A 21,684-nucleotide genomic window follows, 5' to 3' on the forward strand; every position below is an offset into this window, starting at 1 on the left:
TTAAGGTATCTTAGGCACTTTGGGGTTGTTCCATCCAGTAAGGAACCACCCGATATCAACAAGATCCTTAGGAACAACAAAACTCCATAAAATAGTCCCTCGACACGGGGCCGTGTCCAGCCAACACGCCCCCGTATCCACCGAAAGATTCCCTTCTGATCAGAACATCAGAATACGGACAAATTGTGTCAGAATTTCACCTGCACACGGGGCCGTGTCCAACGAACACGGGGCCGTGTCCAGGTTGCTGTCGTTTTCTATAAATGCAGCCAAGAATTCTGCACATTTGGACCAACTTGGGACAGGGATTTGAAGGAATCTTCTCTCAAGCTATCCTAGGTAAGTCTAAAAGAAGGTTTCAACAACCCATCTTGTCCTTTCCTCTTCTAGCCATTTCCTTCTTCTCCATCTTTCTCCAAGAACTACCATAAAAAGTTTGAATTCTTCAAACTTTGTGGTAGGGATTGATGAGTTTTGTTCAGGAATCTTGGTAAAAATATGTTATGTAACATTGTTTTAAGTTATAAATGTTTAAAAAGACCCCACAAGTTCATAAAATAACTTAAAATTCCAAGTTTCCTTGCTTCAAAATTCTGCAGAAAGATGAACACAGGGCCGTGCTCAATGAGCACGGGGCCGTGTCCAGATACTGTTTCCGCAAATAAACTATTTTTCAGTTTATTTTTCGTAGAATGTCGAGTGAAAACAGCGAAACATCATCTGTGCATTCATCAAACAGCCGAAGAGGAAGGAGACCCTCCATTGAAGCTACGCTTGTGCACTATGTGATAGCATTAAGGGAGGCTCTCAACGAAATGACCTCAGTAGAGGAGGTCCTAATCGACCGTATTAATGATCTTACGGTAGGACTCGAAAGCAGCTTCCAAGAAATCAACCACTTGCACCAGAGGTTAAATATTCTTGTGGCACCCCCGATGGAACCAGTCCTTCCACAACAGGATTGGAACTTGGCACTCGGGATTAACAACCCTACCGGGTGGGAAGACTTTCCGGCGGAACCTCCCGTGGAACACCAACAAGAGATCCCGGTGGAAATCGAAACTCCTCAAACTAATGCCAATGAGCCCTCTTTTCTCCTTCCAAGGGAGGTGGAGGAGTGGCTCGCCGACATGTGAGGAAAAGCCACACCCGGAAGAAGGAGTTTTAAAAGCCTTGTCTAACCAAGATTAGTAGCTTCTTGGAAATTTTGCTAATTAAAATAAAGTAAAAGGCTAGAACTCCATGGTTTAATATTTATGTGTTTTCATATTTAGTTTAATGTAAGAACTCTCTATGGTTGCAATAAAAAGATGGTTTTTAAAGTTTGATGGTTCATAATAAAACACACTCATGGTGGTAAAGGATGACAAAGGGAACGAGAAAAATGGCCCCATGCACAAGAACAAGGCAACCCGACACAAATTTCTCCATTACAAAAGGCTCAACACGGGCCGTGTCCAACCAACACGGCCCCGTGCTGAACCCCCTGCAGAAAAATGCCCAGTTCAGGTAACTGGACACGGGCCGTGTTCACCAGATACGCCCCCGTGTCCAGGCTTCTGTCTCATTTCTTTAATTTTTGTTACTGGCACCTGAACACGGGGCCGTGTCCGGTCCCCACGGGGCCGTGTCCAGACTGCCAGTAACATAAATCTTTGCTTTTTAACACCACATTACACATCCAATCAATCTAAATATTTATTTTTGGACACATTGAGGACAATGTGTAATTTAAGTGTGCGGGGGAAGCTAAAACCTTGAAATTTTGCAAGTCCTAACAACAAGCCTTACACAAAACTCTATTGGAACCGCTAAACACCCCAAATTTTTTCAAAAATTTTCATTTTTTTTACTTGTCTAAAGTTTAAGTTAGGAATCCTAAGATTAATAAGGTTATATTTTTACAATTTTACAACCGAGAGCGTCGTGATAACAAGAACCAACATCAGAAAATTATGAAACGGCATGACAAGCTTAGTTAAAATTTGATTATATATGCTCGATCACATAAAAACCCATTCCCACAAAAGTGAGTTTTGAGCCTTTATTGAGCATACAAATTTACATCTTTAGTCTAAATGCTCATTTTTCGTTTCTTGTGTGAATAGCCGCTTGGTTCTTATAACTCTAGAACTTGCCACGACGATTCATTCCCGGTCCTTACCAACTTAAACCCAAGTAAGTAAATGATGGAGGCATTAGGACTAACCATTTTTCTTTCTAAACCAATATTTTTCAATTTTTTTTCACTTACCCAAAATCCCCCTAGTTAACCCCTTTGAGCCTAAACCTTTCATTTCTTTACCCTAAAACCCTTTTTACCCACCAAAAACCCTTTTTATTTTCACCCTTTATTTTAGTAACAAGCTCGGTTTTTCGTGTGACTAAAAAAAATGATGAAGTTAGAAATAAACAAACAAAGCTATTAAAGACAAAAGCTTGTTTGGAGAAATACTTCAAAATAAAAGTCACTAAAAACAAAGTGTTTTACGAAAACCGACGCTTTTTATGCTTTTCGCCCTTTTACTAACCACTAACCCAACCACCCACCTTTAGCCCAAGCCTAACCCCTCACCCAAAAAGTCCTCTTGATATTTACAAAGGTATTAAGTTAAAAAGGAGGAGGATTGATTGCTTGGCAAGCTTATGGTAGGAATAAGTTCCATGCCGCTCTCGAGTGACTCACTAAAAATACACCTTCGGCCGAGTGTTGAGTGATTTCTCCCGTGAGGTATGTGAACTTGTATATAAATGAAATTTTAAAAAAGGCATGCTATGCCCAAATAAGTAATTTCTCTTATGAAACGTTCTAAATAAATCATAACGAATAGGAACGTAAATAGATAAAAATAAAACCCAAAAAGATCTTGGATTCCTGACACTCTATGACCAACCAAAAATCTTCTCTTCTACCCATTCCATTTGGGAGTGTAAGCCACATATTTAAAGAGTTTTGCTTGAGGACAAGCAAAAATTCAAGTGTGGGGGTATTTGATGTGTGTAAAATGCAACATATAAATTACATCAAAAGATGCATAAAACTAACCCTTTTTAAGTACTAATGTTGGAAAAAGAGTGTTTTTGTCTTCCTTTTGTATTTTCAGGATGAAATGAGTTCAAATTCACAAAAGAAGCAAAAAGATAGCTAATTCTAACAAAAATACAAGAAAAGGAACAAAAGAGGATTGCCCGAACCCTCAACGGCATCCTCCCAAGCAGAGAAGAGAAGTCAGAAGACTGAACACGCCCCGTGCTCAGCCAGCACGGGGCCGTGCCCAAGAAGCAGCATAAAAGACAAACCTATAGAAGCTTCTATTGCCCACCACGGGGCCGTGTCCAGTGAGCACGGGGGCGTGGCGAAAGTACAGCAGGCGCATTAATTGTAATTGCGAATTACAATTAATGAAGAGAGAGAGTGTCAGACGGGCACGGGGGCGTGTCCAGCGGACACAGGGCCGTGCTCAGCCTTCTGTTCAGCCTATAAATAGGAGTGCTTGGTTTCATTTCAACTCATCCCTTGGCACACCACCTCTCACACACTTCATCCACCACCCACCAACACCATAACACCATCATCCACCACCATCATCCATTGTCCATCATAAAGTGTGTGAGTCGTCTCGGGATCCAAGATTGATCGTAAGAGTTCTTGACAATCAAGGCCATGTTTGCCTAAGTCTCTTACATCACTTGGTGAAGACAAGTGTTTAGTATAATACTTTTTATTTTTAATCTTTTGCACTTTTTATTTGGTTTTGTATTAATGACTTTAATAACTAGTTGCTTATGTTGAAGGTGATCTTTCCTTATCATTTGTCCGTGGTGTCTTGGCATTATTTTACTGTCTATATAAAATAAAAGATTTTCACCATTCATATCTCCACGGTCTATATGGAGGTATGTTGGCTACCTGGTCGGGGGTTAAGGGAATGGTTTGGTAAGGGTCTTGCCCTTGTTCAGCGTTTAGAGGTCCTGCAAGGGACCTGGGTCAAATTTAGTAGGATCTCCTTCAATGCCCATAGGTATTGGATGGCGGGGATCCAAACTCTTTGACCCCCTCATAAGTTAACTACTATTAATACTATAACCCGGCTATTTAGGACTGTATCCCTGTTGACTCAGACTACTGAGCCGAGGGTAACGTCACCGCTAAAAGCGGGGCCTACCACAATTTGCATTAATAACTTAATTCATTATCTTCCAATAATCCAACCATTTAGGATTGTATCCTTGCTGACTCAAACTACTGGGTTGAGGGTAACGTCGCCTTCAAAAGAGGGGCCTACTACAATAACTAAGATAATCTCTTAAACAAGTGCAAAAGTGCGAAAATAATCAAAGGTTATACTAATACACGAGTCGGATCCAAGTGATTCATCTTGTCTATCTGTTTTTATTTTATTTTTATTTTTCAGCATTTAGTTAGTTTTTATTTTCTTAGTTTAAAAACCTTTTCTAACTTTTTGATTTGATTAGACGTTGAGGATAAACCGGTACTAAAAGCTCTTGTGTCCTTGGACGACCTCGGTATCTTACCAACACTATACTACATCCACGATGGGTGCACTTGCCCATATGTGTGTTTAGTGTTAGTAAATATCGTGTTTTATAAATTTAAAACTTGGCTAAAAGTGTAAAAAGGGCTTAAAATATACATCAAAAATATATCACACCTAACGCACATCATATACTCTTTTGAAACCTAAAATTTGTTTATTAAACAGTGGTATGAGAAACATATGTTTGAAATCTCTGTTTGGTTACAAACAGAGTCTTGTATTTGTTTTTGAAACAGAGGTTAGGATTTCAAACAGTGGTATGGAAAACATATGTTTGAAACCTCTGTTTGGTTACAAACAGAGTCTTGAGAAACAGTGATTTGGTGAAACAAAAATTACCCTTTACCAATAGTGGTTGACTTTAGTCAAACAGAGTTTTAGATACCTCAAACAAATGATACACTCTTTTGAAACCTAAAATCTGTTTGTTAAACAGTGGTAGGAGAAACATATGTTTGAAACCTCTGTTTGGTTACAAACAGAGTCTTGAGAAACAGTGATTTGGCGAAACAGAGATTACCCTTTACGAACAGTGGTTGACTTTAGTCAAACAGAGATTTAGATACCTCAAACAAATGATATACTCTTTTGAAACCTAAAATTTGTTTATTAATCAGAGGTTTGGTTTTTAAAAACAAAGGTTAAATGTCTGTTCACTTTTGGTCAATCGGATGTTTAGGGTCTAGAGTGTGATCAAGGTCATATGAAAACGCAAAAGGTTCCAATATAGTTTAGTCTAAGAAACGACCCGTGTTTGCACACGGGTCTTACCGCTAGTACATATAATAAAATAAATCACTTATGAGACACGTGTCAGTTGCTTCAGGCCTTTTTCCTGATTTTCCCGCTCAATTGACAGAATCCGAAATTGGTTTTCTCATGGTTACTTGTCGCAACCCCCGATGCCTAATCCCCGGGAACGAGCGGCCGCGAGCCAGTTTCGGTGGTATCGTGTTATTTTCCAATTTGGCAGCGGAAATTTTCATCAGGACCGTAGTTAGGAAATATTTTATCATAGTTAACCACCACATTTTATAACATTAAACACATAGGTAAAACCCAAGTTTTCAGTACACACAATTTCATAGGGATACACCCTATTTTCTTTAAGAAAAACATCTATTTCTTTTAGGTAACTTTATTGCCACTTTTCCAAGCCTTCAGTGCTGTCCAGCTGGCTTCTATTTGGCTTTCACATTTTGTTACCTGAAACATGTTTTAAAAACATTTTGTCAGTGGGAAATACTGGTGAGTGAATCCCAGTTTAATCAAGTTGAAATACCAATTATTTTACAGTATTGAGGGCGCATCCGCAATTACATTTGTTTCCAAGATATAACAATTAACATCAGTGGTACTGTCATACTCAACTTATGGAATGTTACCACGCCAGTAACAAATTTTGTATACAAAACCCCAACATACCCACTATAATTGTATTCTTACAAATACTCAATAACTGTTTAGTATATATTTAATTAAGTGAGGTTTTGTAAAAACATTTAACAAAAAGAGGATTACTCACATTGCTGTATTAGGGTTTTCAGTAAGGATTTCCTGGGAATAATCTAAAAATTACACAAATGCACGTGTGTTAGTATAACAACCCATTTTAACATTAGTAATATCCTCCCCGAGACGGCATTCCAACGACTACGTCGGGCAGAACCGCGACAGCCGTTACGGAACCCTAGATCAATCGGGCAGAGTATCTAATACGTCTCCAGGGTTATAATACTTACATCGTAGCAGAACCTCGCTATTTAGGGGGTATAATACCCGCATATTATATCTACTATTTAGAAATTGAGATCGAGAAAGAAATTTTGAACGATCGGAACTGAAAGCCGATGCCCTTCTTATATAGGGCTGAAATCTGACTCTCTCGCGGCCCGCGTAAGAGTAGCCAAAGGGCTACGCGGCCCGCGTCAAACCTCGGTCAAAGCGTAGCTCGTCCGGATCACCAACTAGCCTTGACACGATGATGACACGTGTCATCACTGGGCTGCGCCACCATTTCGAGCTCTAGCGGCCCGCGTAAGGGTCTTAAGAAGTCTACGCGGCCCGCTTGAACTAAAGAAATCAGCGAAATCAGGTTCTAACCTTCACACCACCCGCGTAAGAGTTGAGGTGGGTTCTACGCGGCCCGCCTCAGCTTAATTTTTCTTGTTTTTAATTAGTTTTAAATGCTATATTGTATTTCGGGCTCGGTTTTCACATACGGGGTGTTTTTAAAGACATATTGGGACATTTTAAAATATATTAGGGTGTCGGGAAAAAATCGAGGGTGTTGGTTTAGCTAGGATTGTTACATCCTCCCCACCTTATTTTAGAGCTCGTCCTCGAGATCTACTGGAACAAATGTGGATATTTCTTTTGCATTTCAGATTCAAGCTCCCATGTGTATTCAGGTCCTCTTTTGGAGTCCCACTTCACTTTGACCAAAACTAATCTCTTATGCTTGAGGTTCTTGACCTTTCTGTCTTCAATCTGTAGAGGCACTACAAGTGGTTCATCAGCTAGGCATTTCTTGAGATTAGATACATGAAATACATCATGTATTCCTGCCATTTCCTTTGGCGGTTGTAGCTGATAAGCTACAGGTCCTATCCTTCTAATAATCTCGAAAGGTCCAATATACATGGGACTTAGCTTCCCTCGTTTGATGAATCTTACCACTCCTTTCCAAGGAGAGACTTTTAACAATACCTTATCACCTATCTGGAATTCTAACGGCTTACGTCTGTTATCAGCGTAGCTCTTCTGTCGATCACGTGCCGCTTTCAGTCGTTCTTTGACTTGAATGATCTTATCGGTTGTCTCCTGCACTATCTCAGGTCCAGATAGTTGCTTTTCCCCAATTTCTGCCCAACAGACTGGGGTTCTGCACTTTCGTCCATAAAGTGCTTCGAATGGTGCAGCATTGATACTTGTGTGATAACTGTTATTATAAGAAAATTCTATTAAAGGTAAGTGATCGTCCCAATTACCTCCGAAATCAATTACACAAGCTCTAAGCATGTCTTCCATTGTCTGAATTGTCCTTTCGCTTTGTCCGTCCGTTTGAGGATGATAAGCTGTGCTTAGATTTAGCTTGGTTCCCATTGCTTTTTGGAAACTTGCCCAAAAATGAGAGGTAAAACGGCTATCCCTATCAGAAACAATTGATAAAGGTATTCCATGTAATGAAACAATTTCATTTACATACAATTTGGCTAACTGTTCCACACTGAAAGTTTCCTTCATTGGTAAGAAATGAGCTGACTTGGTTAGCCTATCTACAATCACCCAAATTGTATCATTACCTTTTCTTGTTTTGGGTAACTTGGTAACAAAATCCATTGTTATATATCAATTCCCATTTCCAAACTGGCATCTCCAATTGTTGTAACAAACCTGAGGGTTTTTTATGTTCAACTTTGACTTGTGAACAAGTTAAACATTTAGAAGCATATGCTGCTATATCTTTCTTCATTCCTATCCACCAGAAGTTTTTCCTTAAATCCTAGTACATTTTATCACTGCCTGGATGTATCGTATATTTAGACTTATGGGCTTCTTCTAAATTACGGTGATGTAGTTTTCCTAATTTAGGTATCCACATTCTATTTTTATGGAATCACCAAATTTCATCTGTTCCTTGTTCTAATTCTATAATCATTCCTTTTAATTTTTCAGTATCATCCTTGATTACTGATTCTTGTGCTTTTCTTATTTGATCATTTAGATCTACTTGTAGATTTAATTTAAGAGAACGTACCATTTTTGGCTTTTCATGATATTGGATATCACAATCGTAATCACTAAGTAATTCCATCCAACGTCTTTGTCTCATATTCAACTCTTTTTGCCCGAAAACATACCTTAAACTCTTATGATCAGTGAATATGGTAAACTTACTACCATAAAGGTAATGTCTCCAAATCTTAAGGGCAAAAATTATAGCTCCTAGTTCTAAATCATGGGTTGAATAATTCTCTTCATGATTCTTAAGCTGTCTAGAGGCGTAAGCTATAACCTTTTGACGATGCATCAACACACATACATAACCTAACTTAGAAGCGTCACAAAAGACTACAAAGTCTTCAGTTCCTTCTGGTAACGCTAGTATGGGTGCATGGGTTAATCTTTGCTTAAGGATTCTAAAAGCTTCTTCTTGTTTTGGTCCCCATTCAAACTTAATGGATTTACAGGTTAACTTGGTTAAGGGAATGGCTATTCTAGAGAAATCTCGAATAAATCGTCTATAATAACCGGTCAATCCTAAGAAACTTCTAACCTCGGTTGGTGATTCAGGGGTTTTCCATTTGGTAATCGCCTCGATCTTGGTTAGATCTACACGAATTCCTTCATGATCAACTAAGTGTCCAAGAAATTGTACATGTTCTAACCAAAACTCGCACTTGGAAAACTTAGCGTAAAGCTTTTCCTTTCTTAATAGACTTAAAAGTAAATGCAAATGCTTTGCATGCTCATCTTTACTTTTAGAGTAAATTAGAATATCATCTATGAAGACAATTATGAATTTATCCAAATATGGCTTACATATTCGGTTCATCATGTCCATAAATGCGGCTGGGGCATTGGTTAAACCAAATGGCATGACAGTAAATTCATAATGGCCATACCTTGTTCTGAAGGAAATTTTAGGAATGTCCTCTTCCTGTATGTTTAATTGATGATATCCTGATCTTAAATCGATTTTAGAGAAAAATTGAGCTCCTTGCATTTGATCGAACAAATCATCGATCCTTGGTAATGGGTACTGGTTCTTAATCGTGACCTTGTTCAATTCACGATAGTCAATGCACATACGCATTGATCCGTCTTTCTTTTTGACAAACAGAATCGGCGCTCCCCATGGCGATGAGCTTGGCTGTATGAATCCTTTCTCCAACAATTCGTCTAACTGTTTCTTCAGCTCCTGCATTTCGGCGGGTGCCAAACGGTAAGGTGCTTTGGCAATCGGTGCTGTTCCTGGTAGTAAATGGATTCTGAATTCAACTTCCCTGTCTGGCGGTAGTCCTGGCAATTCTTCTAGAAATACATCTGAAAACTGGGACACTACTGGAATGTCTTTTAATTCTTTTCCTTTAGTGTTAGTGATTATAGAAATCAAATACACTATAGATCCTTGTCTTATATAACTTGCAGCTTTCATCACAGAGATGAATTTAGTGGATCTAGATGGTTTATCTCCTTTAATTGTGATCTTCTCACCTCTTGGTGAATTTACTTGAATTGACTTTTGATCACATAAAATATTGGCTTTATTGGCTATTAACCAATCCATTCCTAACACAACATCAAATCCTGCCAGATTCATTGGGTAAAGGTTTGCAATAAACTTCTGATTAAAAATTTCTATTCTTGCTCCCTGCAAGATTTCAGAAATCCTAACAGTTTCTCCATTTGCGGTCTCTACTATACATTCTTGTGATAGTTTAGTTAATGATTGATTTAGAAGTTTGCAAAACGAAGTATTGATAAAACTTTGGTTTGCACCAGAGTCAAATAATACTTTAGCAAAAATATCATTAACTAAAAACATACAAGCTATGACGTCCAGGATCATCTTGGCTTCATCTGTAGTTAAAATAAATGCTCTAGCATTTTTAGTGTTCTTATTATTTGCAGGTGGAGCTAACTTCGGACAGTTTGTCCTGATGTGACCTTTCTCTCCACAATTGAAACACATTCCATTACTGGATTTCTTCTTGCAATCTTATTCCTTGTGTCCTGGGGCGTTGCAGAAATTGTAGTGAATGGAGCATCTTCCAGAATGCTTATTTCTGCAGGTTTTACAGTATGGTACAGAGGTAGAACCTACATTTCTTCGGTTGGAATTCCCAGAACGGAATTCTTGGGTAAGCCTTTGGGTTAGGTTTCTCCTCTGGTCTTCTTCTCTAGTACGGATCAATTCATCTGTCAAGGTATTAGCTAGTTCTATAGCTTCTTCTATGGTTTGAGGTCTAGCTGCCTTGACTACATGCCTAATCTCTCCAATTAATCCCCAGATGTAACGGGAGATTAATACCGGTTCAGGTGATGCAAGGGTTGGCACTATTCTAGCATATTCAAAGAATGTAGTAGTGTACCTCTTACTATCTACCCCGGTCATTCTAAGATTCAGGAACTTATTCGCTATCTATTCCTTTTCATTAGGAGGGCAGAACTTCCTTTCTACCATATTTTTAAACTGATCCCATTCCATATTATATATACTATCACTTCCTCTTCACTGGAGGATAGTGTTCCACCATTCTAGGGCTGAATTCTTAAACAAATTAGAAGCAAACATTATCTTATCATCTTCAGCACACTTGCTTATTTTTAGAACAACCTCAGTCTTTTCTATCTAGCGTAGAGCTGCAATGGGTCCTTCATTGCCCGAGAATTCTATTGGTTTACAGGACCAGAATTCTTTGTAAGAACAACCATATGGCATGGTTCTTCTTCTTTTGGGAATGGGCACCGAAGTACGGGTCCATTGTTCACGCTGTGTTCTGGTTCAATTGGTCGCTTACTGCTATGCTTACTTTTATTATTCGCTTCTTGAACCATTTGAATAATAAATGGCATTGCATCTATGATTCCCTGTGCCACTATATGTTGAACGACACTATTACCCATTTGGTTTCCATTGTTATTGTTGTTCGGATTCTCATTATTCAGATTATCATTATTCGAGTGGTTGTCGTTCTGAATATTATCATTCTGGTTTTCCTGATTCACTTTGTTGTCCATCTAAATTTTAAACATTTACCAAATATTAATATCACCAATAATATTTGAATATAGCCAATCACATGTCACACACTTTTGGTCAAAAGCGTCGATCATTGCGACTTACTCTATTCATATAGTATGCATCTATTACACACTAGCAATAGGCATCCGTAGTTTTTTTTTAAAACACATACACACATATATTATTATATTATTATTATTATTATTATTAGTTCTACCGTTTCCACCATCGATTCAGGGACATGGATTCATCCAAAAATCCATATTGCGTTCATCGTATTTCCATACGAGACGCTCTCCCACCTGTCTCATTCTCTCACTGCTTTCTAAAATTTCCTCACCGAAAGTCCTAAGTTCTTGTACGTTTTCTGCACTCATTGGGGGTGCAGGTTCTAGGACTGGGTTAGGAATCTGGGGTGTAGGTTCCTGATATGGAGGTATAGGGGCCTGGTATAGGTAAGAATTTTCTAAGATCTCCCTAATGTATGCATCATTATTGAAATAGGGATCTAGAGTATCTAACCCTGGATAGGCTCCTAGGTTGGGCATTGGCACATCTTCGTGAATCGGGTAGCGTTGCACATAGTCCCTAACATCATCCCACTAGGGGTCGTAATTTGGGTCTAGGGGATTTGGTGCAGGTACCCTAGGTATCTCCTCCGGGTTGAAGTCATGCATTTCTGCTTGATTTCCAAGGTTTTCTATTTCCATGGGTTGATCAGGAATTTGTGGTTGTGGTTGGGGTGCTAGCATTTGCTCCAGGTTTGGGTCAGCTGCAGTGGTTGCTAAAATATGGATATTGGCTATACCCCTATTAAGCATATCCTGAGCATATGCATCGGTTTCTCTTTTGGCTGCGGCTAGTGCTCTCTGGTCTTGTAACTTTTTCATACGCTTCCTACGCTCGTGTGCTCCCCTACTGAACCATCCCCTCTTTTTCTGAGGAAATGGCTCTTCAGATTGAGCCTTAAATACGAATATTCCTTCTTCTGTATCAGCAGAGTACCCCGAGAGGGCAAGCTGAGAAGAGGCACCTTTGCTGCTAGGCGAACCAGACAATTGACGATATGCGTCAGATGGTCCTTGGTCGCTCATACTGTAAACTAACAAATATTCAGATAACACATAACAAGAAAATACAATTATACATGTATTCCCGTTATTTATTTCCTAACACTTTGAATTTTAGCATCAGCAGAACACTTCTGTGGCTGAATCAGTGGCATACCTCTGATACCACCTTCTGTCGCAACCCCCGATCCCTAATCCCCGGGAACGGGCGGCCGCGAGCCAGTTTCGGTGGTATCGTGTTATTTTCCAATTTGGCAGCGGAAATTTTCATCAGGACCGTAGTTAGGAAATATTTTATCAGAGTAAACCACCACATTTTATAACATTAAACACATGGGTAAAACCCAAGTTTTCAGTACACACAATTTCATAGGGAGACACCCTATTTTATTTAAGAAAAACATCTATTTCTTTTAGGTAACTTTATTGCCACTTTTCCAAGCCTTCAGTGCTGTCCAGCTGGCTTCTATTTGGCTTTCATAGTTTGTTACCTGAAACGCGTTTTAAAAACATTTTGTCAGTGGGAAATACTGGTGAGTGAATCCCAGTTTAATCAAGTTGAAATACCAATTATTTTACAGTATTGAGGGCGTATCCGCAATTACATTTGTTTCCAAGATATAACAATTAACATCAGTGGTACTGTCATACTCAACTTGTGGAATGTTACCACGACAGTAACAAATTTTGTATACAAAACCCCATCATACCCACTATAATTGTATTCTTACAAATACTCAATAACTATTTAGTATATATTTAATTAAGTAAGGTTTTGTAAATACATTTAACAAAAAGAGGATTACTCACATTGCTGTCTTAGGGTTTTCAGTAAGGATTTCCTGGGAATAATCTAAAAATTACACAAATGCACGTGTGTTAGTATAATAACCCATTTTAACATTAGTAATACCCTCCCCGAGACGGCATTCCAACGACTACGTCGGGCAGAACCGCGACAGCCGTTACGGAACCCTAGATCAATCAGGCAGAGTATCTAATACGTCTCCAGGGTTATAATACTTACATCGTAGCAGAACCTCGCTATTTAGGGGGTATAATACCCGCGTATTATCTCTACTATTTAGAAATTGAGATTGAGAAAGAAATTTTGAACGATTGGAACTGAAAGCCGATGCCCTTCTTATATAGGGCTGAAATCTGACTCTCTCGCGGCCCACGTAAGAGTAGCCAAAGGGCTACACGGCCCGCGTCAAACCCGGTCAAGGCGTAGGTCGTCCGGATCACCAACTAGCCTTGACACGATGATGACACGTGTCATCACCGGGCTGCGCCACCATTTCGAGCTCTAGCGGCCCGCGTAAGGGTCTTAAGAAGTCTACGCGGCCCGCCTGAACTAAAGAAATCAGCGAAATCAGGTTCTAACCTTCATACCGCCCGCGTAAGAGTTGAGGTGGGTTCTACGCGGCCCGCCTCAGCTTAATTTTTCTTGTTTTTAATTATTTTTAAATGCTATATTGTATTTCGGGCTCGGTTTTCACATACGGGGTGTATTTAAAGACATATTGGGACATTTTAAAATATATTAGGGTGTCGGGAAACAATCGAGGGTGTCGGTTTAGCTAGGATTGTTACATTACTTACCCGACCTGTTTCCCTATTTGGACTTAAACTATCGTGAATATCCTTTCCATTCTTTTTTCTTCATCCCAAACCCTAATGCCGAATGTTTAAGGGTTTTTTCCACTTTGTTCGGATCAACTTGGTTAACGATTTACACTCTTGTGGGGGATTAATCTACAGCTTCTTGGTAGGTTTTTATTTGTTATATCTTTTTTATTTGTATTTCTTTGATATCTAGGTGATTTGGAGTTCTTCCAATCTATTATTGGGCGATTGTTTTTCAAATCGGTTGGAATTAGGTTCAATTCTCATTGATTTGTTGTTCGTTCTTTTACTTTTTTTCTTCTATTCATAGGTTCCATCTTCAAATAGGCTTCAAACCAGGTTCGTTGTTCAATGGATTTCTAATCTGATTATGTGCTTTCTTTAAAGTGATTCGACGTTAGTTATGTGTTAACTGAGTTGATATAACTGAAGTTATTCTTTGTTTATAACCATGGGAATATTCCAAAAATATCATTAAATCTATATTTTTTTTGTTATCTGGACAGTAATATGGCCATATGGGCTGAATTTATATGACTTGGGCTCCCAAACATTGCTCAGCTAAGTGTGACATATTATTATGTTGCCTCAACTGCATCCCGTTAAAGTATTTCAGTGATTACTCAATACTATGCTATGAAGATACCTACACTTTCCCATTCTCGGTGATGTAGGCTCCCATGATCAATTGTAGGTGCATCACCAAGTTTTTATTATTTATTGAACTCGGTTTTTTTTTTTTTTGCTATTATAGTGCACATAGATTATAGGACTTCGCTTTTTCTATACACCTTATTGCTTTATGAGCATTTAAACCTTCAATTTTTATTTACAGTCTCACCACAAACCTTCATTTATACAAGAAAAATAACATATAAATTTGTTGTTAGAATTCACAAGTTTGTTGGTGTCACATTCAGCTCCACAATTGCATATTGATGCGATTTGCTAACTGTGGCAGTTGGTGGTGTGGAGTCCGCTGTTATTGAAGTGTCTAATGTTTCAAAATGCCACCCAATCATTGTTGTGTTTGGCACACTAATAATAAATAGATGGTTTAAAAATTTAGACATGTGCTTCAACTCACCAACCAGATTCGACCAATATAAAATATCGGTTTTACTCCGAACCCATTTTGACCAGTTACCCAAAACATCCATTTTTGTTTTTTTTTTTTTTTTTGTGTAGACTAAGTATTTTATTTATTATTTCCTTATGGTTGAATTTTTTAATTTTTAAACTAACCGCGAAAGGTAACCATGAAGTGAACACCCCTACTTCATACTATGTTCCATGGTAGCCGAAGAAACACGACCCACTGCAACAGGCCCTGGAACAAAAATGGGTCGGTTGTTACATTCAACAAAGGAGGTCTGAGTCGAAAAGGCAAGTGCTACATTCTTTGCAATGGTCATTCCCTTTTAATGATTTAGTTAATACATTAAACATTGTGACTTTTGTGTTTTCCTAGACAGTATTTCCATCTGGATCATATGCCATCTGCAGAGAAACAAACGCTTGAACTTAAAAATATAAGGGATAAGTTTGAAATTTCTTAATCAGACCGTGGACAGGCTCGCGTTCAAGGTATGAGACTAAAATGGATTGCCTCTTTCTGAGATCATAAGCATCTTCCTTTTATAGTCCATGCTCGTTCGATTTTAACATTACCAAAGTTCTTTATTTCAAAGTCATTAATAATTTCAGCTTTAAATTTGTCCCTGCAACAATGAGATCATTCCAAATCAAATGTCATTAGTTTTAAATTAAAAAAAACAAGAAAATAATAATTGGGTAATCATTGATGGGGCATTATTGGGCATTATCCCACTACGCCCATTTGTGAAAAACGCCCCATAATGTCCCTTTGCTGACTGGGATGACACATGTCGCACAATGCCCATGGGTGGGGGCATTATTCATGCTCTCCACTACATGTGGTCTTATAGGCCTTTTGCAACTAATACTTAATGGGATGTTTTGGTTGAACCTGTACAGATTTGAATAACAGAACAAGAGTGCTATAAAGTGGTATGTTAGTGATAAAGCTAAAATAGTATTTAAATTACATTATGTGCAGGTTGATAAGCTGAAGGATTTGTGGTTAAAACAAAGGGAATAGATAAAGGCATTAAAGAATGCAATTATGTTCCTAGATGTTATGATCCAAGTGAAGTGGGAGGTTGATTCTCAAGTAGCATAAAACAGGGAGGTTAATCTATAAAGGCAGGTCACTTCTCTCACCGACCAACTTCACAACCTTGCTCAGTATAACAACCCTCCTAAAACCCCTTAACATAACCCTAAACGCTCCTATTATACCTCGAATACTCGTTAACGGGCCTAAAATACCATTATATTAATAAAAGAGTTAAATGCCCGGATAGTCCCTGTGGTTTTCCATTTTTTCACCTTTAGTCCCTAACTTTCTAAAATTACAGCTATAGTCCCTAACTTTTCAATTTTCGTTCCCGGATAGTCCCTATGCCTAACATCAGTTAGTTTTCTCAGTTAAGAGGGTGTGAAATGACAAAAATACCCTTTCTTTAAAGGTGAAAAAGGGCAAACCACAGGGAGTATCCGGGCATTTAAATCTAACAGTTTCATATGAAATTATTAACAAAAATCTCAGCTTTCTCACCACATTTGGCAAAATCTAGGAAAAGACCATCACACAAAAATCTCAGCCTTTCATCAGCGAATCCAACAAATTCTCATACATTTCCTCTTTACTTATTCAACCAATTTGCATTTTTATTCTATTTTGTTTGGTCAATTTCACCCCAATAATGGCAGAAATGAAAAACACCCAACATCACATTGTCGAAATATTAATCGACCTTCAAGACCATCCATTAATGGAGATCTCAGAATCCCCTGGTCACCTTCTTCTCTTAAAACTCTGGCAGCGCGAAGAACATCTATTCGGGTCGCACGCAAAGAAACCCGAATAAACACTCCCCGAAGCGAAATCTTTAACCTATGTTTATATTTCTTCACATTTAAAGATGGCAGGGGAGCATGATTTCAGACGACGAAAAAGACATCTTCCTTTATTCCGGCGATGATGTCATCGTTCAACCTAGGGTTTCGAAATATTATTATGATCACGTACAGGGAGTGATTTGGCGTGTGTTTGATTGAAGATCGATTATGTTAATTTTGATTTGAATAGAGTTGGTTATGTGGGTTTTGTTAATTTAGGGTGTTGTCGCAGTGGATTTGTATGGTGGAGATAGAGAGTGGTTGGTGATCGGGGGTGATGAATGTGGTGGTGATGATTGAGAATGGTGGTGATGCCATTGTTGCAGGTGAAGGTGGGAGGTGTAAGCTTGCTGAAGGGGGGCATATATTTGAAGGAAAGGGTATTTTGTCCTTTCACACCCTATTAACTGAGAAAACTAACTGATGTTAAGCACAGGGACTACCGGGGAACAAAAATTGAAAAGTTGGGGACTATAGCTGTAATTTTAGAAAGTTAGGGACTAAAGGTGAAAAAATGAAAAACCACACGGACTATCCGGGCATTTAACTCTTAATAAAAATCAAATAAAAACAAATAATAAGGTCTCTCGCGGGGTGCGACCCCTTTGGGTGTGCGAGTCGCGGGCCGCGACCAAGTGACACCAGGCGACACCCTGGTCCGCCACGTGTCCAGGTACGTGTGGAGGCTACCAGTGTAACAACCCGACTATTCAGATCGTTACCAATCACCGTCATTTCATTGTAAACACTTGTACTCCTGAGATTCCGATTATCGCTATGGGTTACCTATGTTTTACTAAACAAATTTTCAACGCTTATTACAACGCTTATTCAAAACGCAGTTATCATATTTAAACACTATTTAAAACGCTTACTATTTAAACGCATTTTATCATATGTTACATCGCTTGTCTAGACTAAACGTTATCGCAACGCAAACTCAATGCAGTCTCAACGCAACTCGAAATACGGATTTACTTTATGCATTTATGTGATGTGTATTATTTGTGTGCTTACTTGTTTAATGTTATGTGGTTATCTCAACGCAACGCTTACACGCTCAACGCTCATTCGCAAATCGATCAAACACAATGCAACGCTTAAAACACGAAACGGAAGTTGGAAAACCAACAAAACGCAACTCGGCTGATCGAATGGACAACCGATCGAATGGACTTCCGTCCGGATAACCACCTGCTCGGATGGCCATCCGACCGAGTGGCCATTCGACCGAACGGCCATCCGACCATTGCTAACTTCGCGCACCGATTTAAACCCTCTCTCACTCTATAAATACCGCCGTACACCTCCCTTTCATTGATTTGACACCTCCATCCGACCACACGCACTCAAGTCACTTTAATCGCGATTCAAGGCTATTTCGTAAGTATTTCTCCTCAAATCTTGTACAACTTTCATCACTAATCACTTCTACATCATCTTCTCCATCAAAATCACACACAAACACCAAGTTTCTCTCTGAAATCACTGATTTGGACCCCTTGAAGGTGGTTTCCCCCCGTTTTGCTCCAGAAAACGGTTAAGGATCATTTTATTCATCAAGATTGGTTCAGATCTAAAGGATATCCACACTTTTTAACTTGATCTCAACAAGATTTCAACACTTTTTCTCCTGTTTCAAACTTTTCTTCACTTTTCTATACAAAACCGATGGAATCTGGGCTCATTCAGGCTCTCTACTCGTTCCTTAGTCGAGAGCCGGCTTGAAAACGGATTTCCACCGGAGAGATGACCGATTTACGGGTTAAACATGGATCTTCATCAAGAATAGTAAGTTTGACCGAATGGGCTGAGACCATCCGATCGAATGAGCTAGGCTTGGTGTATTCCCGTTGTTTGACACGTCGTCACGCCATCTCCGTTAAACTTCAAAATTTTTACTTAGAAAATGTTACAAATTTTCAAACAACAGATCGCCCACTCGAGTGGCCATCCGATCGAATGACCATCCGACCAGGTGACCTGACCCCTATACTATTCCTTGTTCAAAATGATTTGATTAAACTTCGAACTTTACCAATTTTACAAACAAACACACTTCATTCGAATGGCCATCCATTCGAATGGTCATCCGCTCGGATGACCATCCGCTAGAATGGAGACTCATCCGTTCGAAGCACCATTCGAACACCCAAACATTCGACATTCTATTTACCCACACATTACTGAGAGTATAACCCAACAAAAGACTGTGTCTGAACCAATTCAATCTGCTATCCTACAAATAGTTGAGGAGGTTACACCCCTTGAGTTTAACGAAACTCTTGGTGGTAGTTCAAGTGGAGCAGCCACTACAACTGTTGAACCCATTGGTTATCAGTTGGACAGTGGTTACATCATTCAGACTCCCTTGAAGGCAACAACTGTTGAGGCTACAAATGTAACCTCTGCTCCAGTGGGAAGTACCCAGAACCAAGAAAAAAATGGCATTTGTTTCTGATGATATGGAGTCTTCTCATATTATCAAAACAAATACAACCACAATAGGTGGGAATTCAGATGATCCTATTAAGTTAGGTGTTGAATTAAGATACAAGGATTTGATGGATAGAAGGTCTACCATTGAAACATCTGTTGCTGAAATGAAAGACACGATGAAGTAAATGATGGAGATTTCTAAAAGTCAACCTAGCACTTAACAAATTGCTGATGAGCTATGGAAGTCAGTGCAACCCATCCTACACGCTCAGAAGAATTTGTCTGATTCCAACCACAAGAATCACATGGAGCTTATCAGAGTTATGGTGGATGCTAGGTATAAAGATACACAGGCAGACGTCAGGGGCATTAAAGAATACCTGCTCAAACATACTGGCTCTTCCCATGCACCAATCTTTGAAAAAGATGATGATAATGATGATGATGCTAAAAAGCGGGAGAAAGATTCAATGAGGAAGTTGGAACCTGATTCAAAAGCAAAACCAAAACCAAAGGTCCAACAACATCCAGAGTCTGCTAAACAATAGTCTTCTACAAAAGCTTCAGAAGCTGGAAAGGAAAAAGGGATTGATGAGACCCTAAACAAGAAAGCTAAAGAAACAGCTTTAGAAAAGCAGAAGAAGCAAAATACAAAGGAAAGCAAAGCTTACAATTGGAAGAAAGAACAGCAAGAGCAGATGAAAAGGGAAAATATTGGTACTTCATAAAGAAGGAAATCTACTAGAAAAGTCAGATCACCGATTACCACCCTTCGTAAAACCACTGCTACTCCTACAAAACCTGTATCCTCTGCAACACCCAAAACCAAACCTTCTCCACAATAACCACCACAAAAGAAGCAAAAGAAAGCTTCACCACCATCTTCACCCATTCACCCAACAGATGTTGATGCAACAAATGTATCAGCAGATGTTAGCCAAACAAATGTTGACACACCAGTGGTTTCAGTAGATGTTTGTCAAATGTCTGTCATGATCATTTTCACTACACCACCAGCAACCCAACCAACTCCAACATCACAAAGATTTCCCACACATCCACCTTTACCACCAAAACATTATCCTTCACCACAAATCAAGTCCACACGTAAGAGAAAAACTCATGTTGTGTTAGAAGATGATAAGGAGATTAAATCACCAATATCCGTATCATCTGCCCACATTCAAAACATTTCATCCTCATCACATCCACCCAGAAAACCCACTTCATCCCTTTCAATTGCTACACTACCACCAGTCATTCCCCTGGCAGCTAAATATCCTCTAGAGGTAGCCACTGTTAAAGGTGAAATTGAGTCATTCTTCACAATAGAGGATCCATCAAAAAGATCCTTCCCATCTCTTTATGGCTATAAGCATCCTCAAAACTTAGATGAGTATCTGAAATTAAAAGCAACACATGTTGAGGTTATAACAAGAGAGAATAGCATAGGGATGGATGACAGGAAATACCAGAGCTTCTTATCACATGAGCTTAGCAAAGTCAGAAAACTTGAAGACTTTGTTAAGGACCTGAGTAAATCCATGTCTAAGAGGCCAATAAATCCTGAGCTTGAGAAGGAACTGAGGGAGGATTATGTTGAACACATTATGAAGCATAAACCATATAAAGCAACCAAAGCTCAATTCAAAGACTGGTCATCAGATTCTCTTAAAGAAGAAATTGAAAGAATCACAAAAATGCGCAATGATCCTCTGGTAAAGCCAACTCCACCTAACTAGAAGAAAGTCAAATAAGTGGATCCAGATGAGCCACTGAAGCTTAAAAGAATGAGAGCAGAGCTTGTGGCTGCTGATTATGGTTCAGCTAGATCTATTGCTAGATGGTCTAAACTCAATATAGTTGAGACCTACAAAAGGCTGGAAGAACTCACGGCTAAAGATCCCAAAGTTCCTCAAAAGCCAGTCTATCCTACAACTGCTGCTTTGCCTCAACAGACCCATACCCCAAAAAAGCTTCTCTCATCATCTGCTTTATCCGCAAACGCCTTAACACGATTAAAAAGGCAAAAGCAGACTGATGTGGAAGATGAGCAGAAGTATTAAGAACATAGAAAGGAGGCAATAAAGCAGATGTTTGATTACCACATTGACCCTGCTGCTGACTTACTTGCTGCTCAACTCAGAGAAACAGTTGCAAGTTAGCAGACCACAATCACCAAGCTCATCTTCAATAAGTCTTGTCCCAAGAAAACCATCTGACCAAAAAATAGTAAAAGTGCAAGTCATCC

At 39.1% G+C, this 21,684-nt stretch overlaps 2 long non-coding RNA genes across 3 annotated transcripts; both read left to right on the forward strand.

The window, feature by feature from the left end:
* Positions 1-14,026: 14,026 nt before the first annotated feature.
* Positions 14,027-15,392, forward strand: LOC110867414. 2 transcript variants are annotated; one of them, XR_002551582.2, is made up of 4 exons: positions 14,027-14,151; positions 14,320-14,348; positions 14,516-14,699; positions 15,263-15,392. It is a non-coding gene; the product is annotated as an uncharacterized LOC110867414 (long non-coding RNA). The 2 variants fall into 2 exon arrangements; XR_004889445.1 differs by having other exon boundaries at positions 14,516-15,392.
* An 86-nt stretch (positions 15,393-15,478) lies between these two features.
* On the forward strand, positions 15,479-16,252 carry LOC110867413. Its single transcript, XR_002551581.2, has 2 exons — positions 15,479-15,596; positions 16,090-16,252. It is a non-coding gene; the product is annotated as an uncharacterized LOC110867413 (long non-coding RNA).
* The last annotated feature ends 5,432 nt before the right edge of the window (positions 16,253-21,684 follow it).

Source organism: Helianthus annuus, chromosome 3 (assembly GCF_002127325.2).
Source record: "Helianthus annuus cultivar XRQ/B chromosome 3, HanXRQr2.0-SUNRISE, whole genome shotgun sequence".
NCBI lineage: Eukaryota > Viridiplantae > Streptophyta > Magnoliopsida > Asterales > Asteraceae > Helianthus > Helianthus annuus.